Source organism: Trachypithecus francoisi, unplaced genomic scaffold (assembly GCF_009764315.1).
Source record: "Trachypithecus francoisi isolate TF-2019V2 unplaced genomic scaffold, Tfra_2.0 Contig01585, whole genome shotgun sequence".
NCBI lineage: Eukaryota > Metazoa > Chordata > Mammalia > Primates > Cercopithecidae > Trachypithecus > Trachypithecus francoisi.
In genome coordinates this window covers 6474528-6488056 of record NW_022681444.1, presented here as the reverse complement: position 1 = coordinate 6488056, position 13529 = coordinate 6474528, and the positions used below count along the sequence as shown (strand labels likewise).

At 48.8% G+C, this 13529-nt stretch overlaps 1 protein-coding gene and 1 long non-coding RNA gene across 5 annotated transcripts in view; one reads left to right on the top strand and one right to left on the bottom strand.

Moving 5' to 3' along the window:
• Positions 1–481: 481 nt before the first annotated feature.
• Positions 482–10164, bottom strand: LOC117072711. The gene is made up of 2 exons (XR_004432915.1): positions 9769–10164; positions 482–778 (listed from the first exon to the last, which is right to left on the bottom strand). It is a non-coding gene; the product is annotated as an uncharacterized LOC117072711 (long non-coding RNA).
• The window catches only part of ZER1 (zyg-11 related cell cycle regulator), a 43714-nt gene continuing 39557 nt past the window's right edge, over positions 9373–13529 (top strand). For 2 of the 4 annotated variants that reach the window (XM_033193029.1, XM_033193018.1), the window contains exon 1: positions 9373–9736. The gene's annotated coding sequence lies outside the window, so the exon portion shown is untranslated. The remainder of the gene's footprint in view (positions 9737–13529) is intronic. The other 2 variants (XM_033193036.1, XM_033193023.1) reach the window with 1 other exon arrangement.

Genomic DNA, 13529 nt, shown 5'->3' with positions numbered 1-13529 from the left:
AACAAACAACAAACTAATTTTGGAAATAGTTTCCAAAGCTGCTAGCATAAAAGTCAAATGATGTAAAAAGATTACATTATGTGCCAGTAATCAATTTCTTGACTCTGAGCTTCAAATTCTCTCATCATTTCCTGCTCTGAGGAAATGGATTTAGGACCTTTAACTATTTTTTACTGCATGGAATGGGTTTTCCTTTCCAATTCTGGTGCGCTTGGTAGACAGGATTCTACAGAACAAGGGACTTGTCCAGCGCCTGCCTACTATTTCATTGCCAGTAGCCAGGAATGTCTCCCAACATTCTTCTCTGGCATTATTTTCAGAAAAGAGCCTCTGGTGGGACACTTCCCCATAAATAGCTTTCCCAAGAACCTTAGATGCTGGTTTCTGGCAAGTTCTGTGACATTGTTACCAAAACACCAGGGGTTTCGTCTAGGTCTTGCTGCTGGCTGCATAGAAAGCCAATCACTGAGACAACGAGTACTGCCAGGAAAGAAAGCTTTAATCAGGTACTGCAGCCAAGGAGGTGGGAGATCAGCTTCAAATCCATCTCACTGACCAACTAAAATTAGGAGTTTATACAGCAGAAAAGAAATGTAGCTACATACAGGAAAACAGGAATTAGGTGAGGATAGGATAGAGAAGTTGTTCAACAGGAAGCAGGTGGCAAGTGGTCAGGTAATCATGACTAGTGAAGGGTCTGGTGTCTCATTGTACAGATGCTGTGATCTGGGAAGTTTCAGTTCCTTGATACTATCTGGGAGGCCTGATAGTTGGTTTTCTGGGAAAGAAATTCAGATAAGACAAGTGTAACATTTTCAAGTTTCAAGACTCCTGAAGGTCAACTTCTACATTTATTCAAAATAAACCATACACATCAGTTCTGTGGGACAATTGGGTTGGTTTCAACATGACACCACAGCTGATTTCCAGCAAATTTCAAAGGTAGATTTCCAGAAAGTTTCATCAGTGCAGCATCACCATGACTTTGCTACCATTCAGTAAGACACAGCCTTTTCCTTTTTTTTTTTTTTTTTGATACAGAGTCTTGCTCTGTCTCCAGGCTGAAGTGCAGTGGCACAATTTCAGCTCCCTGCAACCTCTACCTCCTGGGTTCAGGCGATTCTTCTGCCTCAGCCTCCCAAGTGACTGGGACTACAGGCACATGCCACCAAGCTCAGCTAATTTTTTTTTTTTTTAGATGGAGTCTTGCTCTGTCGCCCAGGCTGGAGTGCAGTGGCGCGATCTCGGCTCACTGCAAGCTCCGCCTCCCGGGTTCACGCCATTCTCCTGCCTCAGCCTCCTGAGTAGCTGAGACTACAGGCACCCACCACCACGCCCAGCTAATTTTTTGTGGTTTTGGTAGAGACGGGGTTTCACCGTGTTAGCCAGGATGGTCTCAATCTCCTGACCTTGTGATCTGCCCTCCTTGGCTTCCCAAAATGCTGGGATTACAGGCGTGAGCCACCGTGCCTTGTCTTTCTAACAAGGTTTGGATCTCTGGGGAAGTCCGTTTCTTTACGAGCTGTATCTTACCCCAAGGGGTATTATCTGCTCCTTGTATCTGCTATTCCTATATTCTTTAGAGGTTTTTAAAAAAACTTATTAACCAATCCCCTGTGATTTCAATCTCTTATTATTGTTAATAAGCTTTTCTGTCTTTTTTTTTTTTTTTTTCTGAGACAGGATCTTACTCTGCTACCCAGGCTGGAGTGCAGTGGCACAATCTCATCTCACTACAACCTCTGCCTCCTAGGCTCAAGCAATCCTCCCACTTCAGCCTCCCAAGAAGCTCAGACCACAGGCAAGTGCCACCATGCCTGGCTAATTTTTGTATTTTTTGTAGGGATGCATTTTCACCACGTTGCCTAGGCTGGTCTTGAACTCCTTGGCTCAAGTTATCTGCCTGCCTTGGCCTCCCAAAGTGCTGGGACTACAGCTGTGAGCCACCATGTCTCTTTTTTTAGTTTTATTTTGAGACGGAGTTTCGCTCTTGTTGCCCAGACTGGAGTGCAATGGTGCAATCTCAGGTCACTGCAATCTCCGCCTCCTGGGTTCAAATGATTCTCCTGCCTCAGCCTCCTGAGTAGTGGGGATTACAGGCACATGGCATATGCCACCATGCCTGGCTAATTTTGTATTTTTAGTAGCGACGGGGTTTCTCCACGTTGGTCAGGCTGGTCTCGAACTCCCAATCTCAGGTGATCCATCCACCTCGGCCTCCAAAAGTGCTGGGATTACAGGTGTGAGCCACCATGCCAGGTTTCTTTTTTTAAATGATACTCATCCTAGTAGGTGAGAAGTGGCATCTCACTGTGGTTTTGATTTGCATTTGAGTTCTCTAACTTTGTTCTTTTTCAAGTTTGTTTCAGCTACCAAGGGTTCCTTGAGATTCCATCGGAATATTAGAATGAATTTTTCTGTATTTCAAAAACCACCATTGGGACTTTTTTTTTCTTTTTTTTCTTTTCTTTTTTTTTTTAGACACAGTCTTGCCCTGTCTCCCAGGCTGGAGTGCAATGGTGCGATCTTAGCTCGCTGCAAACTCTGTATCCCGGATTCAAGCGATTCTTCTGCCTCAGCCTCCTGAGTAGCTGAGACTACAGATGTGCCACCATGCCCAGCTAATTTTTGTATTTTTAGTAGAGAATGGGTTTCACCATGTTGGCCAGGCTGGTCTCAATCTCCTGACCTCGTGATCCGTCTGCCTTGGCCTCCCAAAGTGCTGGGATTACAGGCGTGAGCCACTGAGCCCAGTGGGGAATTTTTTTTTTTTTTTTTTTTTTGAGACAGAGTCTTGCTCTGTTGCCCAGGCTGGGGTGCAGTGGTGCAATCTTGGCTCACTGCAATCTCTGCCCCCTGGGTTCAAATGATTCTTCTGCCTCAGCCTCCCGAGTAGCTGGGATTAAAGGCATCTGCCACTATGCCTGGCTAATTTTTGTATTTTTAGTAAAGATGGGCTTTCACCGTATTGGCCAGGCTGGTCTTGAATTCCTGACCTCAGGTGATCTGCCAGCCTCGGCCTCCCAAAGTGCTGGGATTACAGGTGTGAGCCACTGTACCCAGCCTAGTTAGGTATTCTTTAATTTTGTTTAGCAATGTTTTGTAATTTTCAGTGTACAGGTCTTTTACCTCCTTGGTTAAATTTATTATATTTTATTCTTTTTGATGCTCTTGTAAATGGAACTGGTTTTATTAAATTCTTTTTCAGATTTTTTAAAAAAGTATATGGAAATGCGGCCGGGAGTGGTGGCTTACGCCTGTAATCCCAGCACTTTGGGAGGCCGAGGCAGGCAGATCACCTGAGGTGGGAAGTTCAAGACTAGCCTGACCAACATGGAGAAACTCTGTCTCTACTAAAAAATACAAAATTAGCCAGGCGTGGTGGCGTATGCCTGTAATCCCAGCTACTAGGGAGACTGAGGCAGGAGAATCGCTTGAACCCAGGAGGCGGAGGTTGCAGTGAGCCGAGATCGCGCCATTGCACTCCAGCCTGGGCAACAGGAGCGAAACTCGGTCTCAAAAAGAAGAAAAAAAAAAGTATATGGAAATGCAACTGATTTTTGTGTGTTGCTTTTCTTTTTTTTTGTTTGTTTGTTTTTGTTTCTTGAGACAGAGTCTCGCTCTGTCACCCAGGCTGGAGTGCAGTGGCCAGATCTCAGCTCACTGCAAGCTCCGCCTCCCAGGTTTACGCCATTCTCCTGCCTCAGCCTCCCGAGTAGCTGGAACTACAGGCACCCGCCACCTCGCCCGGCTAGTTTTTTGTATTTTTTAGTAGAGACGGGGTTTCACTGGGTTAGCCAGGATGGTCTCGATCTCCTGACCTCATGATCCGCCCGTCTCGGCCTCCTAAAGTGCTGGGATTACAGGCTTGAGCCACTGTTCCCGGCCTGTGTGTTGCTTTTGTATCTTGCAACTCTGCTAAATTCATTTATTGGCTCTAATAAATTTTTGTGCATTATTTAAGGTTTTCTTTTTTCTTTTTCTTTTTTTTTTAAAACAGAGTCTTGCTCTGTTGCCCATGCTAGAGTGCAGTGGCCTGATCTCGGCTCACTGCAACGTCCGCCTCCAGGGTGCAAGCGATTATCCTGCCTAAGCCTCCCAAATAGCTGGGATTATAGACACCTGCCACCACACCTGGCTATTTTTGTATTTTTTAGTAGAGACAGTTTTGCCATCTTGCTCAGGCTGGTCTCGAACTCCTGACCTGGTGATCCACCTGCCTTGGCCTCTGAAAGTGCTGGGATTATAAGCATGAGCCATGGCGCCTTGCTGAATTTTTTTTTTTTTTTTTTTTTTTTTTTTTTGAGACAGAGTCTTGCTCTGTCACCCAGGCTGGAGTGCAGTGGCTTGATCTCAGATCACTGCAACCTCCACCTCCCGGGTTCAAGCAATTCTTCTGCCTTGACCTCCTGAGTAGCTAGGACTACAGCCACCTGCCACCACACCTGGCTAATTTTTGTATTTTTTAGTAGAGACAGTTTTGCCATCTTGCTCAGGCTGGTCTCGAACTCCTGACCTGGTGATCCACCTGCCTTGGCCTCTGAAAGTGCTGGGATTATAAGCATGAGCCATGGCGCCTTGCTGAATTTTTTTTTTTTTTTTTTTTTTTTTTTTTTTTGAGACAGAGTCTTGCTCTGTCACCCAGGCTGGAGTGCAGTGGCTTGATCTCAGATCACTGCAACCTCCACCTCCCGGGTTCAAGCAATTCTTCTGCCTTGACCTCCTGAGTAGCTAGGACTACAGCCACCTGCCACCACACCTGGCTAATTTTTGTATTTTTAGTTGAGACAGGGTTTCACCATGTTGGCCAGGCTAGTCTTGATTTCCTGACCTCAGGTGATCTGCCCACCTCAGGCTCCCAAATTGCTGGGATTACAGGTATGAGCCACTGAGCCCAGCCTACAGTGCTTGATTTTCATACCCTGAACTGTCCTTGAATTCCAACAATAAATCCCACTCCCACATCTCACTCGGTCATAGTATATTGTTATTTTAATATGCTGCTGAATTTGGCTTGCTATATCAAAACTATATCTTCTTTCAACTTCTTACTTTGAACCTATTTCTGTCTTTACATTTAAGTAGGTTTATTTATTTTTATTTTTATTTTTTTGAGATGGAGTCCTGCTCTGTCACCCAGGCTGGAGTGCAGTGACCGGATCTCAGCTCACTGCAAGCTCCGCCTCCCGGGTTTACGCCATTCTCCTGCCTCAGCCTCCCGAGTAGCTGGGACTACAGGCGCCCGCCACGTCGCCCGGCTAGTTTTTTGTATTTTTTTTAGTAGAGATGGGGTTTCACCGTGTTAGCCAGGATGGTCTCGATCTCCTGACCTCGTGATCCGCCCGTTTCGGCCTCCCAAAGTGCTGGGATTACAGGCTTGAGCCACCGCGCCCGGCCTCCTTTTTCTTTCTTTTCTCTCTTTCCCTCTCTCTCTCCTCCGTTCCCTTCCCTTCTCCTTCCTTCCTTTTTTTTTTTTTTTTGAGAGGGAGTCTCGCTCTGTCACCCAGGGTGGAGTGCAGTGGCGTGATCTTGGCTCACTGCAAGCTCCGCCTCCCGGGTTTACGCCATTCTCCTGCCTCAGCCTCCTGAGTAGCTGGGACTACAGGCGCCCACCACCTCGCCTAGCTAGTTTTTTGTATTTTTTAGTAGATACAGGGTTTCACCGTGTTAGCCAGGCTGGTCTTGATCTCCTGACCTTGTGATCCGCCCGTCTCAGCCTCCTTAAAGTGCTGGGATTACAGGTTTGAGCCACCATGCTTAGCCCCTCCCTCCCTCCCTCCCTCCCTTCCTTCCTTCCTTCCTTCCTTCCTTCCTTCCTTCCTTCCCTCCTTCCTTCCTTTCCTTTTTTCTTTTTTTCTTCCTTCCTTCCCTTTCTATCTCTTTCTCTCTCTCTCTTTCCTTTTCTTTCTCTTTCTCTTCTTCTTCCTTCTTCTTTTCTTTTTTTTTTTTTTTTTGAGACAGAGTCTTGCTCTGTCACCCCCAGTCTGGCCTCAGCCTCCCAAGTAGCGGGACTACAGGCAGATGCCACTACATCTGGCTAACTTTTTTTTTTTTTTTTTTTGTATTTTTGTAGAGACAGGGTTTCACTGTGTTGTCCATCTGAGGTATTGTCCACCTCAGCCTCCCGAAGTGCTGGGATTACAGGCTTGAGCCACCGTGCTCAGCCCCTTCCTTCCTTCCCTTCTTTCTTTCTTTTTCTTTCTTTTTTTCTTCCTTCCTTTCTTTCCCTTTCTCTCTTTCTTTCTTTCTCTCTTTCTTTCTTTCTTCTTTCTTTCTTTCTTTCTTTTTCTTTCTTTCTTTTCTTTCTCTTTCTTTCTTTCTTCTTCTTTCTTTCTTTCTTTTTCTTTCTTTCTTGCTTTCGCTGGTTTTTTCTCTCGCTTCTCTCCTTTCTTTCTCTCCCTCTTTCTCTGCGCTCTTTCCTTCCTTCCTTCTTTCTTTTTTTTTTTTTTTGAGACAGTCTTGCTCTGTCACCCAGTCTGGCCTCAGCCTCCCAAGTAGCTGGGACTACAGGCAGATGCCACTACACCTGGCTAATTTTTTTTCTTTTTTCTTTTTTTTTTTTTGTATTTTTAGTAAAGACAGGGTTTCACTGTGTTGTCCATCTCAGGTGTTGTCCACCTCAGCCTCCCAAAGTGCTGAGCTTTCAGGCACGAGCCACCACGCCCTGCCTAGACGCTCTTTTCTTGAGGAACCCTTTCTTGACAGGTGCCCCCCTCCATTCCAAGAACTAAGTTTGTGGATTTTTTTTTCTTGCATAGTACCTTTTAATCTCTGACCACCTACAGCTATGTTCGTACAGTCTTGAATCCTTAAAAAAGCTGTTGGGCTTGGTGCAGTGACTCACAACCTATATTCTCAGCAGACGGGGTTGTCGAGGCTGAGGCTTAAGCCCAAGAGTTGGAGATCAACCTGGGCAACATAGGGAGACCCCATTTCTACAAAAAATACAAAAATTAGCTGGGCATGGTGGTGCGCACCTGTAGTCCCAGCTACTCGGGAGGCTGAGGTTGGAGGATTGCTTGAGCGCAGGAGATGGAGGTACAGTTTTATGCTCCTTAAGATAGATATAATCAGAGAGACAGTAACGATTGTTGATGAGGATGTGGCTATATGGGAACTCTCATATTAATACATCGCTTGGGCCGGGCGTGGTGGCTCACGTCTGTTATCAGCACTTTGGGAGGCCAAGGCGGGCAGATCACAAAGTCAGGAGTTTGAGACCAGCCTGGCCAACATGGTGAAACCCCATCTCTACTAAAAATACAAAAGTTAACTGGGCGTAATGGTGCACACCTGTAATCCCAGCTACTTGGGAGACTGAGGCAGGAGAATCGCTTGAACCTGGGAGGCAGAGTTTGCAGTGAGCCAAGATTGTGCCATTGCACTCCAGTCTGGGCAACAAGAGTGAAACTCTGTTTCACAAAGAAAAAAAAAAAAAAAAAGCCCGGTTTGGTGGCTCACGCCTGTAATCCCAGCAGTTTGGGAGGCCAAGGTGGCCTGATTGCCTGAGCTCAGGAGTTCGAGACGAGCCTGGGCAACATGGTGAAACCCCATCTTTACTAAAATTAAAGAAAATAATAATAATAATAAGCCGGGTGTGGCAGCATGTGCCTGTAGTCCCAACCCCTCTGGAGGCTGAGGCAGGACAATTGTTTGAACTCGGGGCGGGTGGAGGTTGCAGTGAGTGGAGATCAAGCCACTGCACTCCAGCCTGGGCAACACTGCGAGACTCTGTCTCAAACAACAACAAAAAAAGAAAGAAAACAGAAAACAAATAGGAAATTTGAAACAAATAGCAGGCCGGGCACTGTGGCTCACGCCCATAATCCCAGCACTTTGGGAGGCCAAGGTGGGCAGATCACAAGGTCAGGAGATTGAGACCATCCTGGCCAACACGGTGAAACCCTGTCTCTACTAAAAATACAAAAAATTAGCCAGGCGCCTTGGCGGGTGGACATCTGTAGTCCCAGCTACTCAGGAGGCTGAGGCAGAAGAATGGCGTGAACCCAGGAGGCGGAGCTTGCAGTGAGCCGAGACTGAGCCACTGCACTCAAGCCTGGGCGACAGAAAGAGTCTCCGTCTCAAAAAAAAAAAAAGAAACAAATAGCAAAATGGACTTAGAGTCAACCAGGAAAATAATCACAGTGAATGTAAAGGTCTAAACACTTCAGGTAAAAGGCAGAGTTTCTCACATTGGATAGAAAAGCAAGCCCCGGGCTCGTGCCTGTAATCCCAGCATTTTGGGAGGCTGAGGTGGGCGGATCACCTGAGGCCAAGAGTTTGCGACCAGACTGCCCAACATGGCGAAACCCTGTCTCTACTAAAAATACGAAAATTAGGCGGTCGTGATAGCAGGCGCCTGTAATCCCAGCTACTTGAAGGCTGAGGCAGGAGAACTGATTGAACCCGACGAGTTTGCAGTGAGCTGAGGGCCATCGCCCTCCAGCCTGGGCAACAGGAGGAAAACTCCGTTTCTCAAAAAAATAATAATAATAATAAAAAGAAAAAGAAAAAGAAAAAAAATAAATCCAGAGAAGAAATGATGGTGTTTTGAGATGGAGTCCCTCTGTCGCCCAGGCTGGAGTGTAGTGGTGCGATCTCAGCTTATTGCAACCTCTGCCTCCTGGGTTAAAACGATTCTGCTGCTTCAGTCCCTTGAGTAGCTGGGATTACAGGCGCGCACCACCACGCTCGGCTAAACTTTTGTAATTTTAGTAGAGACGGCGTTTCACCATGTTGGCCAGGCTGGTCTCCAACTCCTGACCTCAGGTGATCCGCGTGCCTCGTCCTCCCAAAGTGCTGGGATTACAGGCGTGAGCCACTAAGCTCGGCCAGAAGGGACTGGTTTGAGAGGATCCTCAGGACTTGGAGACTGGACAAGGGGCCCAGGGAAATGCAGGGGCCGACGTCGCCTCCCAATTTCCCATCTGGAAGCTCGGTTGCCTGGTGGCTCATGCCCTAGATGGAGGTTAGGAGCATGTTTTGGGGGACGGTGATGACTGCGGGTGGACACGCGAGTGGACGTTCACCCGTGGAGAACGCAAGACATGTTCAGTAGGGCGCTGGATGGAGGGAGCTGGCGCCCAGAGTCAGTCCTGCCCTTCAGCAGTGTTGGGCTCAGGTGAACCGCAGCTCCCGGGCGGGCACTGATCCCGGGGTCCCACGAACGGGCCCGCGGAGGCCAGGGAGAGCCTTGATGACGCGTTCTCTCAGGTGGCCTGGGGACGTACCCCGCGGCCTCTTCCCCCGGCCTAATGTGCCGGGCCCGGGAAAGGAGCCGCCGCCGGTCCCCGGAACCTTCTGCCGTCGCCGCCCGCGTTAGCCGCGGGACTAATCGGGGGAACTCGTTCGCTGTTGCTAAGGGGCGGCCCCGGAAGTGACGCGCCCCGGGTTTGTTGACAGCGGAGGCGGCGGCGGCTTGCAGCCTCCGAGCCGTAGGAGCCGGATCGGGGGAGGGGCCGGGCCCGGGAGCCTCAGCCCCGCCAGCAGCCCTGAGGGCAAGGTAACCGCCACGGGGTCCCCGTCGCGACCCCCTTCCTCCCGGAGCTCCCGTCCCCGGGATCCCAAGCTCCGCCCCGCCGACCCCTGTCTCCCCTGGATCCCGGGTCTAGCCTGACGAGATCCCCAACCTCCTGAGGTGCTCTGGCCCCGGATTCTCCTGGGCTGCATTCTCCGCTCCTCCTCGCCTGCGAAGCATCACGTCCGCTTCCCGACGCTGAGGGCAGCCCCATCCAGGGTAGGTCCCGTACCCCGGGCCAAGGGATGTACCTGCGTCCTCCTCCTTCGTCTCCTGCCTACGGGGCCTAAGCATCGCCGCTGCAACCACTCTCTGAGGTCCATCTTGGCCAGTGGTGGGAGGGCTCCTTTCTGTATCCCTGCCGCCAGGTCTGAGAATCGTGTCTTTAAAACTGAGCTCCCTCCAGAAAGAAAATGACGCTCTGTCGTTTGCCCCTACAAGATGGGGGATCGGTGTAGGCTGAAAGGGCCACCCTCTGCCCCTCCTACCTGTTGGATGAGCTTAAGTTCCCCCAGAGAAGTGCTTAGAAGCTCAGGGACGACTTGGATTCTGGATCAGCTCCCAAAAGGGATGACACAAAGTATAGGGAAATCCAACAGGGTGAGGTTGCAACCGGAGGGCCAAGGGAGCCGGCCCGACAGGTGAGTTGATAGTGAAACTGACTGTGCTGGCCACTATGGCTCTGTGGGTGGAACTTGTCTTGGCTGCTCTTTGACCGAAAGAGCCCCAGATTTCCAGTCTGCCTGTGTTTGTCAGTCCATTCGTTTTGTTTTGTTTTTCTTTTCTTCCTTTTTTTTTTTTAAAAAAAATAGAGGTGGGGTATCACTATGTTATCCAAGCTGGTCTCGAACTCCTGGGCTTGAGTGATCCGCCCCCTCCAGCCTCCAAAAGTGCTGGCAATACAGGCATGAGCCACCACGCCCAGCTAGTGCATTTGATTTTTAAGGGGAGGGGAATATCTGATGTCTTGGGAAAATCCTCCCATATATGATCTTTCACAGAATGTTTCTCTTCAGGCTTCAAACTGGTTAGGATGAGCATGAAAGCGTAGCTTTGAAAATGGTCACAGGAGGCTATACTTAGAGCAGAAAGTGGTGGCCAGGGGTGAAGGGCCTCGCTACTTTGGTTCATTTGTTCATTCAGCAAATAATGAACATGATATATAAGGTGGTAATAAGTGCTTTGGAGAAAAATAAAGAAGGAAGGACCATGGGAAGGGAGTTGGGAGTTGTCTTTTTATAGAGGGTGTTCAGGGAAGGTCTCTAGTAAGGTGACCTTTGAGCAGAGATAAGTGAGGGAGCAAGCCAGGTAGCTCTCTTGTGGCAGAGCGTTCCACAGCAAATGCAAAGGTCCTGTGATCATATGGCTGGTGAGTTGAAGAAACAGCACGAGGGCCAGGCACAGTGGCTCACGCTTGTAATCTCAGCACTTTGGGAGGCTGAGGCAGCTGGATCACCTGAGGTCAGGAGTTCAAGACCAGCCTGGCCAACATGGTGAAACCCCATCTCTACTAAAAGTACCAAAAAAATTTAGCTGGCCATGGTGGCTCATGTCTGTAATCCCAGCTACTCAGGAGGCTGAGGCAGGAGAATCGCTTGAACCCGGGAGGTGGAGGTTGCAGGGAGCCGAGATTGTGCTGTTGCACTCCAGCCTGGGTGACAAGAGCAAGACTCTGTCTTAAAAAAAAGAAAGAAACAGCGGGACGATGGGGGACTGGAGCAGGTTGAAGAAGGGGAAGAGTGGTTGGTAAGAAAGTCAGAGAACAGTGGGGACCAGATAATGGTGGGGAAGACATCAGGGGCTGCCCTTGTGATACAGGGCCACAGAGTGTCTAATGGGGACACACTTTCAGAACTGTACTTGTTGAAGTGTCTGATGGTTGGAGAAAATACAGATTTGTTTTAGAGGACAAATGGCCATTGTGCTTGGGGCTGCGGTTGTAAGTACCCTTCTTCCATCTTTATAATGACCATTGATGGAATAAATACGAAGAATCATGGTCACAGAGAACTGTGATTAAATCAAGTTAAGTTATGCCGCCGCTTCCTGGTTGTGAGAATGTGGGTATGGGAGCTTTTTCCACCTCAATCTTCTCTTCTGGAAAATATGGCAGTCTGGGTGTGGTGGCTCACACCTGTAATCCCAGCACTTTGGGAGGCAGGTGGATCACCTGAGGTCAGGAGTTCGAGACCAGCCTGGCCAACATGGTGAAACCCCATATCTACTAAAAATACAAAAATTAGCTGGGTGTGGTGACACATAACTGTAATCCCAGTTACTGGAGAGGCTGAGGCAGGAGAATCGCTTGAACCTGGGAGGCAGAGGTTGAACTGAGCTGAGATCACACCACTACAGCACTCCAGCCTGGGCGACAAGAGTGAAACTCCATCTCAAAAAGAAAAAAAAGAAAGAAAAGAAAAGAAATTAGGGCTGTTGGATTAAATAAAATCATGGACTGAAGTGCTTAATGCAATATTTCACACAAAGTGTTCAATAGCGGTCACGCTGATGATGATGTGATAATGAGAAATGTGGGCATGTATGTCTGCCTCAGAGCCGTTCGTTTTAGCACTAGCTGGTGGTGTCACCAGCTCTAGCTGCCTCCATCAGTTAGTAGGATTTGAAGAAATATTGGGGAAGGCAAGATAGAAACTTCTTGACACCCCTCAGAGGTAACAGTGGGTTAATATTCTGCAGGGAGGAGGTTAGCTTGGTCCTGGCTTTTTTGACAGCAGCAGAAGGTGATGGGGACTTTTAAAAAAGAGCCCAGCACTTCCAGCAATTTGGGAGGCCAAGGCGGGAGGATCGCTTGAGGCCAGGAGTTTGAGACCAGTCTGGAGAACATAGGGAAACCCTATCTCTAAAAAAAAAAGAGGCCGGGCGCGGTGGCTCAAGCCTGTCATCCCAGCACTTTGGGAGGCCGAGACGGGCAGATCACGAGGTCAGAAGATCGAGACCATCCTGGCTAACACGGTGAAACCCCGTCTCTACTAAAAAATACGAAAAACTAGCCGGGCAAGGTGGCGGGCGCCTGTAGTCCCAGCTACTCGGGAGGCTGAGGCAGGAGAATGGTGTAAACCCGGGAGGCGGAGCTTGCAGTGAGCTGAGATCCGGTCACTGCACTCCAGCCCGGGCTACAGAGCGAGACTCCGTCTCAAAAAATAAATAAATAAATAAATAAATAGAAAAAAAAAATTTAAAAAGAGCCCAGCAAATTTCCATTCTTGCATTCTACCACATAAAATAGCAAAATGAGGGTGTTGAAATGAATGTGACTTGGAGACAGGTGGGGAGGGCCAGTGTATGCTGGGCCTAGATATGTGTGTGGTTGGAGTGTGCGTGTCTGATCTATGGGTAGAGGCTGTTGATCCTGAAGCGCCCGGCAGAGGCTAAGTAATTATCCAGCCTGCCTTATAGGAAGCAGAACCACAGTTGATCTCCCTCCTTACACCCCAAGCCCGGACTGTATCCTCAGGCCTAGGACACAGGCTGAGCAGGGCAACTGGGCCAGAGGGTTTGAAAATGAAAGGTCGGAGCACTTAGGAGCTGAGAGCCAGCATATTAGGGTAGGCTGTTGTGGGTGGAGCCCCAGGCTGGTGACCTGGGGACCTGGTTCAAGCCCCGCTCTGCTGCTGGCTTGCTGTGTGAGTTAGGCAGGTTCCATCCCCTCTCTGGGCCTTAGTTTTCCTATCTGTACATTTAGAATAATAGCCTTTCCTTGCCTCCGACTAACTCTGAAGGCTGTTGGGAGGATGAAATGAGACATAGGTTGTGAAATAATTAGGTGTGCTCTGAAGCTGTCTGCAAAGGTGTTATCATTAGTACCACTAGGATTCTGCAGACACGTTTGGGGAGTCCACTAGCTGGAAGACTGCTCTTGGCACTGTGGTTTTTTTGCTTGGCTTCAGTAACTCACCTGTTCTGGACTCCTGAGAGGTGAGTGCAGAGACCCCTGTCTGGTTATCTATTTGTGGACCACTGTCTTATATCTGGCGCAATCGCTGAAACTGAT